Source organism: Schistocerca serialis, chromosome 7 (genome assembly GCF_023864345.2).
Source record: "Schistocerca serialis cubense isolate TAMUIC-IGC-003099 chromosome 7, iqSchSeri2.2, whole genome shotgun sequence".
Classification (NCBI taxonomy): domain Eukaryota; kingdom Metazoa; phylum Arthropoda; class Insecta; order Orthoptera; family Acrididae; genus Schistocerca; species Schistocerca serialis.
The window spans coordinates 124,554,055-124,577,894 of NC_064644.1; the positions used below are offsets into that span (position 1 = coordinate 124,554,055).

The following is a 23,840-nucleotide window of genomic DNA, read 5'->3' on the forward strand; positions in this document are numbered from 1 at the left end:
TGTCTTCCCTGTTAATTTTACAGTGTTAAACTTAGCTTGAGCAAACACAAATAATTTACATGTTTAAGGAAGTTGTTACGGCGTAAAGTCAAGCTGTGGCACGCCAGTTGGGAATGGCAGGAAATAGAAGGCTGTGAAAAGAAGTCAGCCAATCGCACACTGACCGGACCTTCCTCCAGAACGACAACGCGAGAGCAATGGCCCTTATGTGAAGAGGACATAAGTGCCGCGACCGACTGGTGACGGCCCACTTCGGTAGCAGCTTCAAGATTAGCAACTTGGACAGAAGCGTCAACTCTAATCACTTCGCTTGTACTCTCTATGCAGCACAGACTTGGAATTGCTTGTACCGAAGAAGACTTATTTCATATTTCGCCCTCTGCTTGCGACACACGTGACACCCTGTTCACGTTTCGCACCCAGAGCATGGCTACCATAATTTTGTTTTGTCATGGCCTTTTATGTTTTGCTGGCACCTTAATTCTACCTTGTCTTTTCTTTGCAGGGGTGTGTTTTCATGATTTAACTGTGTCTGTTATAGTGTTTTTTTTTTCAATTCAGAGTTTTCAGGTGAGAGTTGCAGAAATTTTCTTTGTTTGTATTCCAATTTTTATTGCTTTTGTTGTCTGACTATTGCACTTGCCTATTTCCAACTGATCAACCTATCATTCCCGTTCCCTGCTCAGACACCACAACTACAAGCGGTAGATGCAATGCAACTAACAAGAATGTTTCAGTTTCAGACGCTGCAGATCGCCACTCTTCTAAATACAGTACAGCAATTAATGGCGCACCAAACACCTAATGCAGCGCAACAGGCAACAACTGTAGCTCCGAGTGCCATACCGCCTTTTCACCAGTTTAACAAAAAAGAAGAGGAATGGCTCGAGTAGTTACAACAGTATGAAGCCCACATCATTGCTCACAAAGTATCAGGTACTGTGAAACTACATTACTTTTTGTCAGTGGTAGGAAGCTCAGTCTTTCGCCTCATTCAGAAATTGTTCCCTAACGCCACTCCGAGTGAACTTTCCTATGATCAGGTTGTAGATTCCCTAACTAACTATTTTCACCAACAAGTGAATGTGGTGGCAACTAGGTACCAATTTTTTCATTGCGAGAAAATGACAGAACAAACTCATCGCAAAAGGTTTGCAGGGTATGACGAGGAAATGTGAATTCAAATGTGTTTGTGGTGCTTTATATTCTGATGTAATGTTGCGTGATTCGATTGTGTACAATGTAACTGAAGTCAGACTTAGAGAACAGATTTTTAAACAGTCATATCCATCATTTCAGCATGTAGTGCAAATTCTACTTCAATAAGATTCAGGACGGCCAGAGTGGCCATGCGGTTCTAGGCGCTGCAGTCTGGAGCCAAGCGACCGCTACGGTCGCAGGTTCGAATTCTGCCTCGGGCATGGATGTGTGTGATGTCCTTAGGTTAGTTAGGTTTAATTAGTTCTAAGTTCTAGGCGACTGATGACCTCAGAAGTTAAGTCGCATAGTGCTCAGAGCCAGCCAATAAGATTCAGGTGCCATAGTGGGCTATAAATCTGAGCAGCCACCAATTTGTCGGTTTGATTCGTCCCTTTCTTATGAGTGGCTCACTAGGCAGCAACAGCACACACGCACCTCGCCGCATAAACAGTTCTCTCAACAGGCGAACATGCCCTTGATGCTATTCAAGGCACAAACGCCAAGATTCCCCATCCAAACAAGCACAGTGTTACGTTTGTGGCAAGAACGGTCACGTACAATCCATTTGTTTGCAATGAACATAAGAATTCTGCCCACTCAAAAAATTCTAGTCACAAAGCCCATGAAATCAATGTAGTCTATTCAAAGCCAGCTGCAGGCATTAGCAAAACTAGCAAGCGAACAGTTTCTTCAGTGCTACGCCAGTTCAACAAACCTTTTGTTCATTTGCATATTAGTGGAAAATGTGTGAAATTTCAGTTGTTCAGCCTCTGTTACATTGCTCAGTCATAACACATGAACTGTTAGGCTCCCCACACCTGTCTAAAACTGGCATGTGGTGTTGACTTTAAGTCTACTGTCAACCCAAAAACTGTGATTGATATTTTTCCATTGCCACGTCCAGAGGATCTCATGGTCATATTAGGCGCTGGTCACTACTTTTCAAAACAGTATTTGGAACAGCTGACTGCTCAACTACCAAACTGTTCAAACTATTTGACGATATTGTCTTAGCAGGACATAAACCTGAAGAACACATTGCAAATTTGCATGCTTTGTCTCATGTGTTATCTGATGCAGGAGTGAAGTGTAGACTGGACAAGTGTGATTTTTTAAAACCTGAGTTGCAGTACCTTGGTCATGTCAAGTTCTGTCATAAACATCCTCTTGAATAACATTTGTTAGCCATACGTGAACTCCCAGTTAATCGCAATGTCACAGAATTGCAGTCAGTCTTAGGGAAAACGAACTATTATATTCGGTTCAAACCAAATGCTGCACAAATCGCAGCTCCATTGTATCGCTTGTGCTGCAAGACTATCCCCTTTGTTTGAATAGATGAGAGCAAAGTAGCTTTTAAAAACTTAAAGATGCATTTCTCAGTGATCTATGCTTAATTCACTTTGATCTTTACAAAGCGGTTGTGTTGCAAGTTGACGCTTCTTCTTTCGAATTTGGTGCAGTGCTTCCACACAGAATTGGTTATGAAGACAGGCCTATAGTTTTCGCATCAAAAGTGTTTTCCAAAGCTCAGTGTAACTGTTCACAAATAGGGAAAGAGGCATTGGCTGTTGTATATGGTGTCACCAAATTCCACCACTATTTCTATGGAAGACAATTCTACTTAGTAACGAATCACAAGCCATTGCATCCTTGTTTCATTCAATGAAGCCGATTTCTCTACAAACTACACAAAAATTGCAAAGATGGGCTATGGTTCTTTCTCAGTACCAGTAAAAGATTGTGTATCGCCCGAGAGCTCAACATGGTAATGTTGACATACTTTCGCATCTTCTGATTAGCCCTGATACAGACTTTGACGCTTCTGCTGCAAATTGTTGTCACATCAATGCTCAGGATTCTGAATTGCTTCAGTCCTTTCCTCTGAACTATAGGAAAATTACACAGGCCACGGAAGATGATTCAGATTTGAACATTGTGCTAAAATACATTCGCACATCTTGGCCCCGCTCAACGCGTAGCGTAAAGAAATCTAAAGTGTGCCGATACCTTGGACCTCGGCATATCCGCGCTATACAGCGAGGTGAGATTCTTGTTGAAAATGACAGTGGATAGTCATGTGTGTTAATCCCCAAAGCTTTGCAAAAAGAACTGTTGCAGTTACTTCACCAAGGACATTGGGGGATTGTTTGTACGAAACAGTTGGCGCGTCGACACTGTCCTTGGCAGGGTATGGACACCCAAATAGAACAGATGAGGCCACTGTGTCACGCATGTGTTGAAAATCAGTTCTCTCCACCACAAAAATTCTCTGCTTTGCCTAAGTCGCAGTCACCAAGGCAAAATGTGCAAATAGACTTTGAGGGAGCTTTTTGGAACATTCATTGATTAATTGTGGTAGACTCTTATAGCAAGTTTCCTTTTACTGTGCCAATGAACTCGACAATGTCACGTAACACAGTGCAGGCATTGGCCTCTGTTTTTTGCCTCCAAGGTTTGCCTGAAGCCATAGTGTTGGATAACGGCCCTCAGTTCATCTCAAATGAATTTGAAACCGTCTATGAACGCAGTGGTAAACAGCATCTAACTAAAGAAACTTCCTGGCAGATTAAAACTGTGTGCTGAACCGAGACTCGAACTCGGGAAGCATTTAACTAGTACAGCATTCCATCCGCAGTCCAACAGTGAAGCGGAACGTTTTGTCAGAACCTTCATGCAGCAGATGGCTTATCTTCGCACCCTACACACCAGGAATCAAGAAGCATTGCAACTGTTTCTCGCCTCCTATCGTTCGCATCGCTGGCGGAAATGGTTCACAGCCGCCGCCATCGACACAACTCCGCCAGCTCTACGCTCCTCAGCATCCGGCGTCGAAGGAGGGCCGCAAGTATCGCTTTGGGCAGCATGATATTGTGTTTTTCAAGGTTTTTAGCGGCAGCAGATGGTGGGCGCGAGGCGAGATCCTTCGTCGACTTGGTGTATGCATGTACCTTATTTCAGGCCCAGACATATTGCAGCGCCGACATCACAATCAAATTCGCCACGATGATCCTTCTGTATCTATTCCTCCAGAGTTATGGACCGCGAGGACAGCCACAGCAGCCACAAGAGGGTGTCATCACGACATTGCGGGACGACCCCATGGAGACGCAGCCTTCGCCTCCTCTCTTCCTATCTATTAAATTGGACCCTCCCATGCTGCAGCAGCCGACACCTTCTACATCTGGGTATGGACCTCAGGAGGTGAACACATACGCTTCTGGACGTTTTCTGGGGCGTGTTTCCACCAGAATGTAGGCTGGATGGCGGGGTACAACTGGAAATCCGATGTCCCCTGCAGCCACAGTTTCCAATCCCTCGGAACATCCACACTCCTGCCTCCCCTCCTGTTGTCATGCTCCTTATACGACGGCAGTCCGCCGCTTTGGGGGGGGGGGGGGGAGGAATGTTATGACATATAGTGAAACGCCAGCACACCAGTTGGGAATGACAGGGAAGAGAAGGCTGTGAGAAGAAGTCAGCCAATTGCACACTGACCAGAACCTCCCTCCAGAATGACAATGCGACAGCAGCAGCCTCTTTGTGAAGGGGACATAAGTGTCGTGACCGACTGGTGTCGGCCCAGTTCAATAGCAGCTTCAAGATTAGCAACTTGGATAGAAGAATCAACGCTAGTCACTTCACTTGTACTCTCTATGTAGCAAGATTTGGGATTGTTTGTACTGAAGAAGACTTTTTATTTCAGCTGTCACCCTTTGCTTGCAACACATCTGTGTAATTGCAAAAGTTAAGTATTGTAATTTTTTGTAATAAAACTCATTAATATGATTTGTTTGAATGTTTGTCTAGCGAACCGAGTATGCAGGCTTCCTAGTCACCACAGGAGTAATGCTAGATGGTGGACAATTTTGTTGCTCTGAAGCATTCGCTAAAAGAACGAAAGTTGTTGTCCCATTGGGGGATAAGAGTGAACAATATTTTCTACTACAGATGTGCCTGAGTGAACTTCGGATATTACTGTACTATCAAAATTTTCTACATGAAGGAATCATAATAAGCCATCAGTTTCAGAAAAATGGTACTTCGCACAAGTACAATGTGAGACAATTCAATTTAAGTCATCTTCAGCTAGCTACAATTTGATGTAAAGAATGACACTGAAAATAACTTGATACTCAACAAAAGTTAAAAATATAGCATACTATACACTCCTTCCACATGCTACAACTATACAGATTCAACAACTAGATTCCTGTTCTCCTCTTACATCACACATAACACGTATATACACTCCTGGAAATTGAAATAAGAACACCGTGAATTCATTGTCCCAGGAAGGGGAAACTTTATTGACACATTCCTGGGGTAAGATACATCACATGATCACACTGACAGAACCACAGGCACATAGACACAGGCAACAGAGCATGCACAATGTCGGCACTAGTACAGTGTATATCCACCTTTCGCAGCAATGCAGGCTGCTATTCTCCCACGGAGACGATTGTAGAGATGCTGGATGTAGTCCTGTGGAACGGCTTGCCATGCCATTTCCACCTGGCGCCTCAGTTGGACCAGTGTTCGTGCTGGACGTGCAGACCGCGTGAGACGACGCTTCATCCAGTCCCAAACATGCTCAATGGGGGACAGATCCGGAGATCTTGCTGGCCAGGGTAGTTGACTTACACCTTCTAGAGCACGTTGGGTGGCACGGGATACATGCGGACGTGCATTGCCCTGTTGGAACAGAAATTTCCCTTGCCGGTCTAGGAATGGTAGAACGATGGGTTCGATGACGGTTTGGATGTACCGTGCACTATTCAGTGTCCCCTCGACGATCACCAGTGGTGTACGGCCAGTGTAGGAGATCGCTCCCCACACCATGATGCCGGGTGTTGGCCCTGTGTGCCTCGGTCGTATGCAGTCCTGATTGTGGCGCTCACCTGCACGGCGCCAAACACGCATACGACCATCATTGGCACCAAGGCAGAAACGACTCTCATCGCTGAAGACGACACGTCTCCATTCGTCCCTCCATTCACGCCTGTCGCGACACCACTGGAGGCGGGCTGCACGATGTTGGGGCGTGAGCGGAAGACGGCCTAACCGTGTGCGGGACCGTAGCCCAGCTTCATGGAGACGGTTGTGAATGGTCCTCGCCGATACCTCGGGAGCAACAGTGTCCCTAATTTGCTGTGAAGTGGCGGTGCAGTCCCCTACGGCACTGCGTAGGATCCTACGGTCTTGGCGTACATCCGTGCGTCGCTGCGGTCCGGTCCCAGGTCGACGGGCACGTGCACCTTCCACCGACCACTGGCGACAACATCGATGTACTGTGGAGACCTCACGCCCCACGTGTTGAGCAATTCGGCGGTACGTCCACCCGGCCTCCCGCATGCCCACTATACGGCCTCGCTCAAAGTCCGTCAACTGCACATACGGTTCACGTCCACGCTGTCGCGGCATGCTACCAGTGTTAAAGACTGCGATGGAGCTCCGTATGCCACGGCAAACTGGCTGACACTGACGGCGGCGGTGCACAAATGCTGCGTAGCTAGCGCCATTCGACGGCCAACACCGCGGTTCCTGGTGTGTCCGCTGTGCCGTGCGTGTGATCATTGCTTGTACAGCCCTCTCGCAGTGTCCGGAGCAAGTATGGTGGGTCTGACACACCGGTGTCAATGTGTTCTTTTTTCCATTTCCAGGAGTGTATATATATATATATATATATATATATATATATATATATATATATATGTATATAGCTATTATTTCATGATAATATGAGTGTCCTTATGTGAACAGTACTAAAACAACAACTACATTCTTTAGCTGGGAAAGAATCACCTCCTTTTTAAAAAAGAAAAGAAAAATGCTAGCTTTGCTGTTAATCTTACTGTTTTAATTTGGAGTAAGTGCAAAGAGTTCACAGGCTTCAATGATTAATGGCAAGTGGGAGAAAATGTTTCTCTAAAGCATTAATTGGCCTGTGATTGTAATATTTTCACTAAAAGGTGGAAACTTGTTCTGGCACTGCTGTCTGTTTACAAAAAGAGGCAGTCCCAATAGAAAACAGAGTGGAACAATATTTTCTGCTACTGATGTAATGTGGATGAGTGAAAGTGGAACACTATTGTTTCATTAAAACGTTTTGCAACAGGAAGAATTATAATGATTTTGTCTAAAACGAAAACGCAGTTAATACAAATAGTACTCATAACAGGTGTGGTTTTTCGGTTTGGTTAAGTCTGTAGTGACCTATTTCTGAGAATCGATCCTTACAAGTGTACAGTGCTTGATAAACATTCCGTGAAGTTTTAATTTATGTGCAGTGATATAGTTATTCTTTGACTTAGCTTTTGTTAGTTATTCCGTGCTGTTCATATCTACACAATTCATTCATGTGTGTAGTGTTAGTTTATTGCCAAATATATATGAGAATAAAGGAATTGTTTTCTCCAACACCCATAGTGACCTATTTCTGACAATCTATCCCTACAAGTGTAGAGTGCTTCATGAACATTCCGTGAAGTGTTAATTTACGTGCAGTGATATAGTTATTCTCTGATTTAGCTTTTGTTAGTTATTCCGTGATGTTCATGTCTACACAATTCACTCATGTGTCTAGTGTTAAGTTATTGCTAAATATATGTGGGAATAAAGGAATTGTTTTCTCCAACACCCACAAGTCTATTATGGCCCTGTCAGCTGAATAAAACGAAACACACCTTTCCACTACTGCACCAATTGTAACACATGCCAGGTAAACAAGACTATTTTGGCATGAATTGTCATTTTAATATGCTTAATTTACATAAATAACATGATGGAATTCACGATGTACTGAAATCAAAAGCATATTACTACAAATTATCACTGCTATTTAAAAAAAAAAACAGAAGAATAGTCTCACCTGCCCGTCATATGCTCCAGCTTCTCAAGTACAAGAGGGAAAAGACGAAATATGGCTCCCTTTGATTAGCGAAATCTGGATACTCATTTTCTCCTTCGTCATTCTCATGAACAGCCCACCCAAAATCTCGTCATTGCTCTCTGAATCTGTCACTATTCCAGCCACCTTGAAAATTTATTCTCCCATTAAGTTCACTAAATGGGCAGAAATTGCTGGTTAAGTTATTCTGAGTTATGCGCTATTCCGAGTTCGTACACCGCGTTTCTCGCGCTATTTCGAAAATAGAGCTTAACCGGCTCAAAGTAGATTAACCCCCGCTTTTGCTTGTTATCAAATCACAACACTGTTCCCCCTCCCCCTCGCAAAGTCACCAGCAAAACTTACTTGTCGAGAAACCTTGATGGTGGTGTGATGTGGCGTAATTTGACTTCCAAACCATTGACACCCTGTGTGAATACCCCCATTTGAAAATCATTGTGAAAGAGTTTGACATGACTTGTCCGCAAGTGTGAACTGACAGGCCTTTATTTGTTTATACTTCATGAGAGGTACTATGGGTTGCGGCTGCGCTCCCTTCAAAGGTATCCTTCGACTTTATCGATTTCTTGATAGATATCTCAAGCAGACGAATTAAAGCAGAAGCTGTTTATATGTTCAGCTGGTTCGTTCACCGCAAATTTAGAAATTATTGTTGTCTTTTCTTTCTTTTAAAGTGAGAACCTGTCCACCACATTCTCGTTATTTACATATTAGCACATAGTATGAAAAACACTTAAGAAGTTTCACCAATGGGAAGTACATGTACTGTTTGTGTGAAGTGCTTTGTAATTTCTGCCAAAAATTACAGTTATTACTTATTTCCTTCCTTTGAAAGTGAGAGCCTGTCAACCACTTATAATTATTTACATAGTAGTATGTATCACCAAAAGTACTTAGGGAAGCGCCCCCCAGCTAAATAAATGTGCAGGTCATGTGAAGTATGTTCTAATTTCTGAGAAAAATTACTGCAACGAAAATAAAATATTCCTTTCCTCTTGAAAGTAACTGAAACAAAGATTTAAAAAATACCAACAGGAATATGCCTGCACGAGGACCACAATGAATTTCTTCTGCATATTTGGTTTATTAGAAGACGTTCTTGTTTGAAACAGAAATCTCCTAAAAAAACTAGCTTGTAAGTTCTCTTTTATACTTTGTAGGCAGCTGACAGTAAGACTAACTGACCTTTTAATTCTTTATCACATCTATCAGTCCTTTTAATGTTTTTTGCTCTGAGAATGAGTGGTCGTTTGTTTTTAGCAGTTTATCAATATTAGCTTGCATCTCTGTGTTTCACGCCTGATTTGTAAATTATTGACAATTACAAGTACCAGAACCTCCCAGAAATGTCAAGATGAATAATAAAATTTTAGCCGATGGCACAGTGCGAACCAAAATTGTCCTTTCTAGCAATTCCATCCTTCATTCTGCAGTGTCACTACGTTAAGCTGTCGAACCACGGAACGAGTTACCTTACGCTGACGTGGCGCTCTGCGACTTTTCTGACGTCACTTCCTGCTATCTCTCGTTGATGAACCATTTCATCACGTAAAAGAGAAAATAAGTTCAGCGATATTTCGGTTACATGCTACGTAAAATAGAACGAATAGGAATCGAGAGCGCTCTCTACGTCACAAGCAGAAAGCAAGACCTCACACTATATTTGTCGTGTTCAGTAGAAGCCCATATTCGGTGGGTTTTATGTTATACGTTAAAACCTATGAATGTATGCTGTTTCTGAGCACCAGCCCATTGAATGTCTCGAGAACGAAACGTTATTTGTACGATTTGTTACAATAAAATGATGGGAAATGATGGTTGAAGAATTTTTGTATTTAGTTATTTTCGCGTTATAAGTCGCCTGTTATGAGAGAAAGCTGTTAAAAGACAACGACCTGTTGAAGGAAGTTTCATGAAAACGTGTTATTCCTACTGGGATTTGTTATAAATAAATATCAATAACATTTTGGAAATTGAAGCTTTTAGTGCACTATAATATAAGATCCAAGAAAGCACAAGCTGATTTATGAGCATAGTGTATTTTTTTGAAGCATCTCATTAGGGAACCGAGCTGTGGATTGGTTGTGAGTTGGCCTTGTGTTGTATCGTAATTTATTTCCACCCTTGCGTTTTCTGAAAGGACGTGGGAGTTTCCTAATACTTGATGTTATGTAAATATAAGTGCACTCTTTGTCGCAGATGAGTTTGTTCAATTTGGTGAACTTTTTTAAGGTGATGTCTTTCATGAGTTGTCATTAATCTTTCATTTTTGTCTTATTACATGTTCAGGGATGTTGAAGTTTATATTTATGTTGTAATATTGATAATTTTCGCGTCACAAACATTAGTATACGCTCAATAGTAAACGTCTGATGGCCTGAAGTTATCAGACAATTGAAATGTAAAAGAAATGAACTATCACATAGCAGCAACACAGTCTATTATTTTGTATCTTTGACACTCCAGCACGGCGGCTGGAAATCTCTATGTACACGTATCAGAATGAGACTTTTTATTATCCCATAATTTTTATTATCCCCCAATTGTATATAAAATATTACAAAAACAATATATGAACACTCCAGTTTACATGTATTACAAAGTAATATATAACAGCATTTACTTAGTGAACATATTTTTACTATCATTTATTTGACACAAACCTGTTAAGCTTAATTTACAGGTGATGTTCCCTTGCTCAGACTTCCACATCATCATCCATAAATTCTTCTACGGAGTAATAACGTTTCTCCACTAATAACTCGTTCAGCTTTGGTTTCAGTTGCCCTAGCTCCATGCTGTTTATTTGTTTTTTTGTTTTTTTTTAAGCATGTTGTAGATTTTCATGCTCATGTATTTTGGGTTTTGTGCATATAACTTTAACCTGTGAGTAGGAAGCATAAAGTTTGTCTTATTCCTAGTGGTGTATTGATGCTTAAAATTGTTGTCTGTGAATAACGTAGGGTTACTATATACAAAAATAATCAGTTCATAGATGTAAAAACAGGGGGCACTTAATATTTTTAGATTTATTAACAGTGGGAGACAAGATTCTTTTGGTCTTGCGTTACACATATTTCTAACAACTGATGTTTGTAATTTTAGTATTCTAATGATTTTGCTTGTATTACCCCAAAAGATAATGCCATACCTTATAACATCTTCAAAGTAGTGATTAACTACTTTTCTTATCTCCATGCTAGTTGAATATGACACAATCTTCACAGCAAATGTCAGGCTGTTCAACTTATTTGCTAAGTATTCTATATGTGAAGACCAGGATAAATTTTGTTCCAAACGTATTCCTAAACATTGAACACGATCTGATTCTTTCAGTTCCTGGTTTATGCAGGTAATATGAATTTCATTTATGTTAGAGTTTTTATTTTTAAACTGTAATAAATTTTAACCCATTTAGTTGGAACCAGGTTTCTAAACTGTCTGGTAGATTTGTGACAGTTGAGGGAATTTGTTCTGAATGATTGTCTTCAATGAGGGCAGACGTATCACCAGTGAATAAAACTGAGTGTGAATTTATGTTTAGTGGCAAGTCGTTTATGTAAAGTAAGATTAAAATTGGACTACTCAGAATTGAGGCTTGTGGAACACCTTGTGAAATAATCATCCATTCAGAGAAGAAATTTCCCTTGCTTGATGATATAACTACTCTTTCGTTTCTCTTTTTGTGGTATCACCTGAACCACTCTAAAGCACAACCTCCAATTCCGTATTTTTCCATTTTATACAGGAGCGATTGATGGTTTACACAATCAAATGCTTTTGACAGATCATAGAACAATCCTGCAACTTTCTAGACTTGTCTAAGGCAGAACAAATTTTTTTCACAAACTCACTTATGGCGTCTATTGTGTTTTTGCCTTTCTGAAATCTGTATTGAATATCTGACAGTATGTTTGATTTTTCTATACATTTTTGATTTGCATTACTACCACTTTTTCAAATATTTTTGAGAAAATTGGGAGAATAGAGATTGGGCAGTAGTTCCCCATTTCTTCTCTTGAGCCTCTTTTGAACAAAGGTTTTACCTCTGCATGCTTCAGGGCGTCTGTAAAGTGGCCTTCTTCGAGTGCTTTATTGATTATTGAGCAAATTGTTTGAGCTATTATCGTGGCAGCTGATTTAACTACTTTAGTAGGTATGCCATCCCACCCTGCGGGAATTTTTGTTTTTGAGCTGTAATATAGTGTTCTTTACATCTTTGGCTGAATTTTTAAAAACCTGTTAAAGCATTCTTCCGCCTTGTGACCTAATTGTACTTTTTCAGTATAATCATCCACATCTGCAACTGATTTTGATTCATTTAAAAAAAATTGCTAAAAGATTCTGAAATCAGAGCAGGATTTGTTATAGTTTTACTTCCCACCTTAATTTTGGAGATAACTTTGCTGTTAGTTCTCATCCCCAGTTCTGATTTTACGACAGAAAAGACTGCCTTTGATTTGGTTTCATGAACCAAGATGTATTTATTATTTACCACTTCTTTTGCAGCTTTCACTACCCTTTTAAATAAGCCATTATACCGTTTGACATGATTTGTGGAAACAGGGTCTTTGTTGTATTTCAACTCCTTGTGCAGTTATCTTTTCTTCCAACTGGATATTTTTATTCCAGTGGTGATCCAATTTAGCTTATTTGACACCTTTGCATTGAATACTCTAAGTGGAAATATATTTCATTAAATACATGTAAGAAACTTTCTAGAAACCTGTTAAATTGTACAGAGATTGGAGTGTCATCTTCAACTTGCCACGCCACCTCTGCTAATTTAGAGCAGCACTGTTTTAAATTTTCAGCAGTAAAATGTCTTTTGCTATAAGTATTTTTAGTGCTTGGTGCATCTGCATTTGCCATTTCAATGAACAGAGCACAGTGGCCTTAGTGTCATAATTCCACACATAACTTCTTTGCATCATCAAATTTATAATTTGTTAAAATGTTATGAATACAGCTTCCTGCATTTTCGTTTTCTCTTCTGATTTCCATGAAGTTTACCTTGAAACCAAATTTTTGGATCAAGTCCATAAACTTTATTTAGTCATTTGTTTGATTTAATAAATTTATATTGAAATCAGCTGCTAGTAATACCTTTTTCTTTTTCTCATTGATGAATTTCTGTAAAAGATTTTTTAATTTTGATAAAAATAATTTTTTATCTCTACACCTAGGATTCTAAACAATAATAATATTTTTTGTTTCTAATTCAGTCGAGCAGCTTTCAAATACTCCTTCTTCATTTAGAAAATTGAAATCGTCTTTTACTTTATACTCTACAGAGGTATTTACAAGTATGCATGAGGCCCCATGAGTACTATTTGTTCTACAAAAACTTGAGACTAGATTGAAATTTTTTAGCTTATTTAAAATTATGATACTATCTTTTGTAAGCCAATGCTCGTTTAAACAAATAGTTTTAATATTTTTACATTTCGAGAGTAAAATTTGTAGTTCATCAATTTCATTCATTCTTTCATTTTGATGGTATGTAACCATGCCATTTATGTTCAAGTGCATTAAAAAAGTGCTGCGTTTTGCCTAAGGTTTCAAGAAAAGCTTTCTTTATAGGATTTTTACACTTCCTATTCTATTTTTCCTTATTTACAGCTTTTGTTGGAAATGTTTGGGAACCAGTACAATCATGAATAAAAACGTTTCTTACCTTTGTATTTGCCTTAGGCTCACTGGAAGTAAAAAATCCTTTAAGTGCAATGGTTGTTTGATTTTTCTATTTGGGAGTCGAGTGGTTGCTGTCAAACTGGCTGTTGGTGGTGGATTGGTTTCTGCTGCTGGGCTGGCTGCTGACGGTGGGATGGTTTCTCCTGCTCCATCAGTACATAATATGTCTTCAAGTTGGTGAGAGTGATCTCCTTCTGCTAACAAGATTGAAGTTTTTGGTTTACACCAATCTGTAATTCGTGTTTTTCTGGCGATTTTAAGCTTGGTGTATGTATCCTCATGACACAGGTACTGGTAAATACTTATTCTGCTAAAAATACTTTTCCTAATTTATTTAAATCGAGTCCATGAGCTGTGAAAAACTTTCGACCTAAGGCATGTATGTCAATAACTTCCACATTCTGAAAGTCAAAACATATTTCAGAGATTTGTTTGTCAGCAGCACAAATTTCATGGTTTACACACAACCAGATAGGCCAGTCATATCGCGGTGGTATGTTTACAACGCGAATAGTAGTGTGTGTTAATTTGTTTAAACAGTTCTTTTATTAACTTGTACGTTTCATTCTGATAAACGTTGTCTGAGCCACCTAAAAGTACGACAAAATCATCTTTATTTAAGTTGGAAATCTGAGCAGAATTTGTTTTTTTTGCTATTTCACGAAACGGCACTCCTTGTTTGACAAAGCCTGATACCTTTAAATTACATTTTTCTGTCAACAGTGCAGAAATTCCACGTCCATGGCTCTCACCTAACACACAAAGATAGTTTTTTACTTTTTTGCACTCGATGTTATGAAACATGTATTTGCCCAGAAACCATGTTATGTTTCTGCACATTTTCTATGGGTAATATATTCCTTACTTTTGATTCTGTGTTAGACATTATTACTCATTGTCCACTGTTATTTACACTGGTAGGCCTCATAGTATGTCTATTTGATTTATTTTGGCCGTTATTTTCACTCAGAAGTGTGAGTGTTTTTTTTTTTACGCATTTGACTATTATTTCGCACTGATGCATTGTAACCAGATGTGCACATGAGTTTTCGATCTGCTTCAATTTTCCGTATCACGTTTATACCGGGTAATTTGCTTTGGATGTTACTTGAAGCTGCTGCTTGTAGCTGGTGGTTTTCATCTCGAAGATTACTGATATCTCGCCACAGAAGGATTTGTAATCGTACGTTCAGCGTCTCGCTTTCACTTTTACAGTTATTACAAAGAATTCTGTTGTTCAAGACAAATGAGGCCTTGAGCGCTTCATCTTTTACTATTTCTACTCCATGAAAGGTGGATACGGACTTGGCTGTGTTCCGGAATCTGTGTTTTATAATTTGTGGAAAATATTTTGTAAATGTGCTAATCGTCTTCTCTATCAGAGAACATATGTGTTTATGTAATTAATTACGAGCAGGCGCCATCAAGAGGACATAAGTCTCAAGTATAGCCCGTTATGTGCAAAGCTTTTGTTGAAGTGCAGCAGTTATTGTAACTGTAATATAAAAAGGTACATAGCATTAAAAATGTGTGTTGTATATGACGTGTGCTTATTTAGACAAATTATCCTTAAGTATCTCCATCTCCTCATTACTTGAATGTTAATCATTTTGTATCAGTTTATCTCCAGAACTTACGATCACGCTGATGGACCGAACGCAGCATTGAGGCAGGAGGAACATTATCGATTTCCTATAATTTCTGATTCAATCCTTTTTTTTAATTGTGCAGTGTTGTTTTTCTTTATAAGTCAGTAAATCCTTTGGTCCCTTAATGTCGATCCGGGTATGACTGCATTGAGGTCATGAAAACGCACGGAAATGATAATGCTGCTTCCTACCAATCTCAAATAAATTAATCTGCTGATCTATGTCCAAAGAATGTTAGGTGTTTAAAAAATATTTATCGGGTGAAATAATCATTATAGTGACTTGTTACGATAAGACAGAACAATCAATCTCGGTTTCTGTTGCCAAGCTACACACAGAATTTCATTATATCTTCAACACTATATTTTTTATAACACTACAATGTGTACCGCAGACAGAACGACATGACTAGCATATGATCGAAGAAAGAAAATGTGCGTTTTAATAAATCTAACGAAGAAACGCTATGCGCATCCATTTTCGTGGACAAATTATATCGTTTGCGAGCCAAATAAAGCCAAAATCCGACGCTGGTTAATGCCGAGGGAAGAAAATCACGTTGGGCAGCCGACGGTGCTATGTGTCGTGACGTGGTATATCTCGTTTGCGTACACTTGAACATAGCTGTCTCGTCCCGTGTGCCAACGACTTTGCCCATTACACAACAGAGGTACCGCACAACTTTGAATTTTGTCCTGCGTCATATCTGTTCTGACACCTTTACATGCTGATAACTCATTATGTGACATTTAATACCAACCACCTGCATCTTTTCGTGAGTTTCTCAGTGTACCAGTGTGTTGGAACAGCATTTATTTGTTGGACATGATTTATAACGTGGTTATAATATAAAAAGACACTGAATACGAGCTTGATGGAATCCAAAATGGCCTCTGCCATGTGCTTCATTCAAAATATATCTTTGAAAAGAGCGCAGCCACAGTACCTCTCGTAACGTATCCGCAAACAAAGTCAACTGTTTGAATTGGCGTTTTCTAAGAAACTGAGTTGAAAGACGCATGTAGCTTTGCTTCAAAGCATAAAACAGTTTTTTTATGCACATTCGAAGACACGAAATTGATATAGTACAACAAAATTGCGTGGAGCACCCAGCACTCCCTCTTGCGTCAGGTAATACGATAGAGATACGTGTCAGTTTCGTAGATTAGATTAGATTAGATTTACTTTCATTCCAATTGATCCGTAGTGAGGAGGTCCTCCAGGATGTGGAACATGTCAGAAAAACAACAATACATGACAAATATTTAAACTAAAACAAATAAGCTAATGTACCATTCCACAGGTCCCAAGTGGAATGATCGTCATTTTTTAATGAACACTAAGAGTCATTTTACAAATACTATTGCACTGAATTTAAAATAAAAAAGTTTATTTATTTATAAGGTAAGAAACATGTAATACAACTACTGTAATACTTATTTACAATGAACACATTACTGCACTGAAATGGTGCAGAAGTTAGATTATACTTACACACACACACACACACACACACACACACACACACACACACACACACACACAAATTTTCAGTGAACACATTACTGCACTGAAATTGTGCAGAAGTTATGTTGTACTTATATACAAATCAGTTGGTTTTCCTCAGAAATTCATCAATGGAGTAGAAGGAGTTGGCCACCAATAAATCCTTTAGGCTTCTCTTAAACTGAATTTCATTGGTTGTTAAGCTTTTTATGGCTGCTGGCAAGTTATTGAAAATGTGTGTTCCTGAATAATGCACACCTTTTTGTACAAGACTAAGTGACTTTAAATCCTTGTGAAGATTATTCTTATTTCTAGTATTGATTCCATGAATTGAGCTGTTGGTTTGAAAAAGTGATATATTTTTAATGACAAATTTCATTAAGGAATAAATATATTGGGAAGCTGTAGTTAGTATCCCTAGTTCCCTAAACAGGCTTCTGCAGGATGTTCTTGAGTTCACACCACATATAATTCTTACTGCACGTTTTTGTGCCCGGAAAACTTTAGCTTGGCTTGATGAATTACCCCAGAAAATAATCCCATATGACATTATGGAATGAAAGTAAGCATAGTATGCCAGCTTTTTCATTTTTATATCCCCTATGTCTGACAAAATTCGCATTGCAAACAGAGATTTGTTAAGACGCTTCAGCAGTTCTGTGGTGTGCTCCTCCCAGTTGAATTTATTATCAAGCTGTAATCCCAAGAATTTAACACCGTCCACTTCTTCTATCTTCTTGTCATCATATGTTAGACATATACTCTTGGGACACCCCTTACAAGTTCTGAACTGCATGTAGTGTGTTTTTTCAAAGTTTAGTGACAAAGAATTGGCTAGGAACCAGTGATTAATGTCTACAAATATTTTATTGGCTGATCTTTCTAAGACTACACTTGATTTGCTATTTATTGCAATGTTTGTATCATCAGCAAACAAAACAAACTTGGCATCTGGTAATGTTACTGATGAAAGGTCATTGATATACACAAGAAAAAGTAAGGGCCCCAAAATGGAACCTTGTGGGACCCCACATGTAATTAGTTCCCAGTTGGATGATGCCTGATAGCTTGATACATGTCTCTTTCCTAATAACACCCTTTGTTTCCTGCCAGAGATATAAGATTTGAACCATTTTGCAGCATTTCCTGTTACACTATAATATTCTAGTTTACTTAAAAGGATATTGTGATTTACACAGTCAAATGCCTTTGACAGATCACAAAATATACCAGTTGCCTGCAATTTTTTGTCTAATGAATTAAGTACATTTTCACTGTAAGTGTAGATAGCCTTCTCAATATCAGAACCTTTTAGAAATCCAAACTGTGACTTTGACAGTATGTTATTTGAGATAAGATGGTTATAAAGACGACTGTACATTACTTTTTCGAAAATTTTTGAGAATGCTGGCAACAGTGAAATTGGACGGAAATTTGATGCTATTTCTTTATCTCCCTTCTTAAACAGTGGCTTAACTTCAGCATATTTCAGCCATTCGGGAAATATTCCACTGATAAACGACTGGTTACACAGATAGCTTAATATGTTACTTAGCTCAGAATCACATTCTTTAATTAACTTTGTTGATATTTCATCATACCCACTAGATGTTTTTGATTTTAAAGATTTTATGATGGACATTATTTCTGTTGGGGTAGTGAGGGTCAAATTCATATTATGGAAGTTACTTGAAATGTCTGGTCTAAGGTAATCCATAGCAGCATCTACCGAACCTGACAACCCCATCTTTTCAGTAACAGTTATAAAATGTTTGTTAAAAAGTTCTGCAACACTATACACATCTGTCACCAATGCATCATTTACTCTTAATGCTATTTGTTCCTCTTCATGTCTGGTTCTACCGGTCTCCTCCTTCACTATATCCCATATTGTCTTTATTTTGTTATCTGATATGACTATCTTTTCCTTGTAATATATTTGCTTTGACATCCGTATTACAGTCTTTAATATTTTGCAGTATTTCTTATAATGTGCTATAGCATCAACATTGGAAATGTTTCGGATTGACAGATACAGTTTTCTTTTTGTTTTACAAGATACCCCTATTCCTCGAGTAATCCATGGCTTCTTTGTAGACTTTGCTCTAACCTTGGTAAGTTTTGGGGGAAAGCAGTGTTCAAATAAGGTAAGCACTTTATTAGCAAAAATGTTATATTTTTCATTCATGCCATGAGCACTGTAAACATCAGTCCAGTGAATGTCTCTGAGGAGTGTCCTAAAATAATCAATTTTTGGCTTACTGATTACCCTCTTGAGCTCAGATTTAACAGATTTTATATCCTGTTCAGTATTAACATTTAACAGAAGGAACTGCATGTCATGGTCTGAGAGGCCATTGACTATTGGTTTTGTAATACAATTTTGTTCATTTGACTTTTCTATAAAGATATTATCAATGGCTGTTTGTGAGCAAGTGGTTATCCTAGTGGGGAACTTTACTGTGGGAATTAAGTTGAATGATAGTGTTACTAACTCAAATAGGTTCTTATTGGGAGAGTCTTTAAGGAAATCTACATTGAAATCACCAGCAACCACTATTTCTTTGTTTTTGGTTGTTAAATGGGCCAGTACAGCTTCAAGGTGGTTTACAAGCAGATTAAAGTTACCTGCAGGTGCTCGATATACACTTAATATTATGAAAGATTTTTTGTGAAAATCTAATTCTGTTGCACATGCTTCCATATGCTGTTCTAGGCAAAATTTATGAATGTCTATGTTCTTAAATTTATGACAGTTCCTGATGAATGTGGCAACTCCTCCTTTCTCCATTTCTGATCTACAATAGTGAGATGCTAACCTAAACCCTGTAACACTTAAAAGTTCTATACCAGTGGTCACATGATGTTCAGAGAGGCAGATTATGTCAGCTGGGTTTGAAGACTCTAATTCATCTATGCAGATAGTTAATTCATTAATTTTATTTCTCAGTCCTCGAATATTTTGATGCAATAAAGATAGCTGACATTTCACATTGACTGACTTAAAATTGCATGGAGTTAAAATATCTGCTGACAGTTGAAAATTCTTAACCAATGGCTGTTTATGTTGATGTAATAAGCTGGAATTATGTTTTTTGATTTCTTTCTCAAACTGAAGGTTTGTCTCAGTTCTAACCTCTCTTAAAATTTGTTTTCTTTCTGTCCTCCCTACCCTAAAAAAGGGTCTTTTCTGAATCCTATGACCACTGGTATTTTACCACTCATGACAGTGCCTCCCCCCTTTAACTTTCCTGCTATTTCCCCAGCCAATTTACCCTTCCCCTTCCTGTTGAGGTGAAGGCCATGCCTAGTATAATCCCACCTACTGACAGAATCAACATGAACCACACCAATGTGTGACCCCGCACCCGACATGAGCAGCCGTTCCAGCTCCTATGTGAACTGGTTATTCAGTTACTTTGCTATGTGCACCATCAATGCGGGTTGCTTCAGCGCCGTATCGTGAGTAGCATCGCGTATCGTATAGCATATCGTACATCCCCAGTGAAACCGTGCTTAAATCACTTTTCTTATTCCACCGATTCACGCAGTTGAAAGTAGTTCAGAAAATCACCGTTCCGGTAGTTATTAATAACGTAGAAACTGATAGATACTTTTTGCCCAACTGCAGTGTGGCGGCCGATGCAAGCGAATGATCTCAGATGGAAAGCTGAAGATAGAGCCAGTATCTATGGTCGGAGGATATGCACACACGATTAACTTTGGGCTGTAATTGTATGCTACTGTCAGAGTATTAGCGCAAAGCGGGAGTGGGCGACGCCGTGGAAGATGTGAGCGATTGCTGTGTTGGGTGTGGTTGCTTAATAATTTTGAAGGTACCAAATTTAGTGAACATTGTTGCCACCCTTACCGGATACACATCTTATGTCCTCCGTTCGTAGATCGTTATGCCATTAAAGCCACCTCTGCGCACTGACTGTTTGCATACAAGAGTTGTCAACTTATGTTTTGGTTTGCTTTGTTGTGGTAACTGTTGACAGTATTGTACCAGATCGAAATACTACACACGGTGCTGACATTTGAACAACAGCAAATAGACGTCTTGTCTATTTGCTTACTTTTTTTAAAAGAAATTACTAGTGTGTATACAATCGAGCTGATGCAGTAGTAATAACAACCGCAACTGATTTCTCTCTTTGTGTTTAACGTTGCAAAAGTATTACACTCGAATTAAATGCGAACAGTGGATAGGGCATGGTACACGTTGTGATTGACATAAAATAAGTTATATAAATTTTACACATCAGTTTCTTCTACGATACAGGTGTAGACAATAAATAAATTTTATACATTACACACTAACAAAATATGCCAAGTGGACCAGCGCTGTATGTGGTTATTTCACGGCCAGCACAAGAAATTGATTACATTGTTTAAATATAGCATGAGTTGAAACTGTGCAGTAGGTACTAACTGCTGCTTTTTCTTTTTTTTAAAAAAAAAAAATCTTCTAATGTGCTTACTGTATTTTATTCGAATAAACTTTATCCTAATATTCACTTTTCTTGTGCACATATTCATTAGTAGTTTCTTCAAAGCTGCTCATTGATGTATCTTTTCAAACTGTGAAGATATTTTACCAGAAAAATTGAATTCCTTATGTTGTGTACTTTTTTTTGAATTCATCATGTGTGTTTACAACCTAGCTGCAACACCTAGTAGTCATTTCTTTTGTGTATAATGCTTTCCTTGCATAGTGATGGATTTACATAAGAATTTTAAAAATTTATATTCTCAGTGAACAGTTAAAATTTGTAGCCCTTTAAATAATTGAAAGCAGTGATCCATTTTGTTTCTATTTTTTATTTCTTTGAGTGCTTTCTTCTATAACATAAAAGTTGTTTGTGTGCTTCACCAAAAAATTGTAATGAGTTATGCCTACATGTACACAGTAAGTTATTTGGAGGCAAGTACTGCTACACACCGATGCTAATATATCTGGGCATAGTGTGCAGGTGACATTCATTTTGCCATCATTTCAACATATTAGTTAGTGTCAACATAAAATGTTTCTAAATAAATAGAAGCCAGGATTGCAATGGCCATGTGACCATTCGGCTCTAGGAAACTGAACCTGTAGCAAGGAACAAACTGGGTCAAGTGTTTTGTGTCATGCAGTTTTTTATTGGGCAGGGGGTGGATTTGTTACTCATTTTACAAGGAGTGTGCCAGTAATATAGAGCAACTCAAGTTAATGGATACAATAGGCCTATATGAATTTCTTTTTTTATAGGCTACGACTTTAGTTTTTTTTTTTTTTTTTTTTTTCCAAGTTGGAATGGCTCCACATAATTTTACAGCATACAGTTTACTGATACAAATTTAAAAATTAGTGAATAAATAAAACTAAATGGTTTATATTTTCGTGTCATAAATAAATGGTAAGGAAGGAAGGTAAACAGAGTAGAGATCGTTGAGATTATGGTATGGAGAAGCTGAAAATGTGAATCTGGACAGACAGTGTAGGGAAAGAAGTAGTATGTAGAATTCTTGATTGAGGTAGACCTGTATTATGGTATATGGTAATTTGATAGTAGGAGAAATGCCCAAGAAAACAATGCTTATTAAAAGATATTTGGAAGAAATGGCAAAAGAAAAAGAAAGAAGATGGAGGAAAATATGTAAGTTGATAGGCAAAGTGGATCTTAAGAAAGGTTATGTCATAGCAAAAAGACTGACAGAGAACAAGGAAAATTGGAGAGCTAATGTTGAGGAAAGACTTGCTTGTAAGAGGTGCCTAGTGATCTTTGTAGCCTTCCTTTTTGAATTTTTCATTTTGATGTGCAACGTATTTAAATAATATGCACCAGAATTCCCATTGAAAGTTTGTGTATGATGTATAGTGTTTTTGAATTTGCCTTGCGGTTTTAATTATTTATAAACAAAAGTGAGTTAAATATGGAGCAAATGTTGGCCATGAGGGCTTCATGCTGAAATTGGAAATGACTGAATCAGTTGAAAATCAGTGTTCAAGTTTTGTCGTAATGATGTGTTAAATATGAAGAAAATGTTATTGATGGTGGATGTTTACCCTGGGTTACGCTACAGATCAGTATGTTAGATCAGATTTCACTTTGTATTCACATTCATTGACTTCACCAATTTGCAGCCAAATTTTAAGTTTTAAACCTAATCTAGACTTCAGGCAATGTACTGAGCAGGGTACTGCAGTGATTAGTACACTGGACTATCATTCGAAAGGATGACAGTTCAAACTCGCGTCCAGCCATCCTTAATTACATTTTCGTCCAGCCATTCTTAATTACATTTTCCGTGATTTCCCTAAGTCGCTTAAGGCAAATGCTGGGATGGTGCCCTCAAGGTGCTGCTTTCTTTCTCCATCCTTCCGTAATCGGAGCTTGGGCTCCGTCTCTAATGAGCTTGTTGTCGATGAGATGTTAAACACTAATCTCATCCTCCTTCAGTCTGTCACCAAAGCTGAGGTGGTTATCATCTTTTTATATGGAGATGGGACACCATTACATTCTATCCAACGTGCCTATTGGCCAGAACACTAAATAAGAAAATTTGATTGTATCTCTCTAGTAGAAGGGTCTCTCTATTCATCACCAAAAATTTGTATTTGTGTGGGGATTAACTGAAACCTTCGATACTGCTTTGCCAACACGTAACCAAGCTGTCACTTTTCAACCTAACCTAAGACTAGGGCTAAGCTACAGATTGAACGCTTAAGCACAACTAAGATTTTGTATTTAGATTCATTGGCTTTGCCAACTGACAACCAAATTGTTACCTTTCATTATGACGTATATGTTGGGCTATGCTACAGTGCGATCTGTCACCACAAACTGTATTCTAAAAAAAATAGTGTAGTCACAAAAAAAAAGTTATCACTG

General features: G+C 38.6%; 1 protein-coding gene across 2 annotated transcripts in view; it reads left to right on the forward strand.

Moving 5' to 3' along the window:
- Positions 1–20,661: 20,661 nt before the first annotated feature.
- The window catches only part of LOC126412261 (cytoplasmic FMR1-interacting protein), a 149,843-nt gene continuing 146,664 nt past the window's right edge, over positions 20,662–23,840 (forward strand). For both annotated transcript variants that reach the window (XM_050081765.1, XM_050081766.1), the window contains exon 1: positions 20,662–20,798. The gene's annotated coding sequence lies outside the window, so the exon portion shown is untranslated. The remainder of the gene's footprint in view (positions 20,799–23,840) is intronic.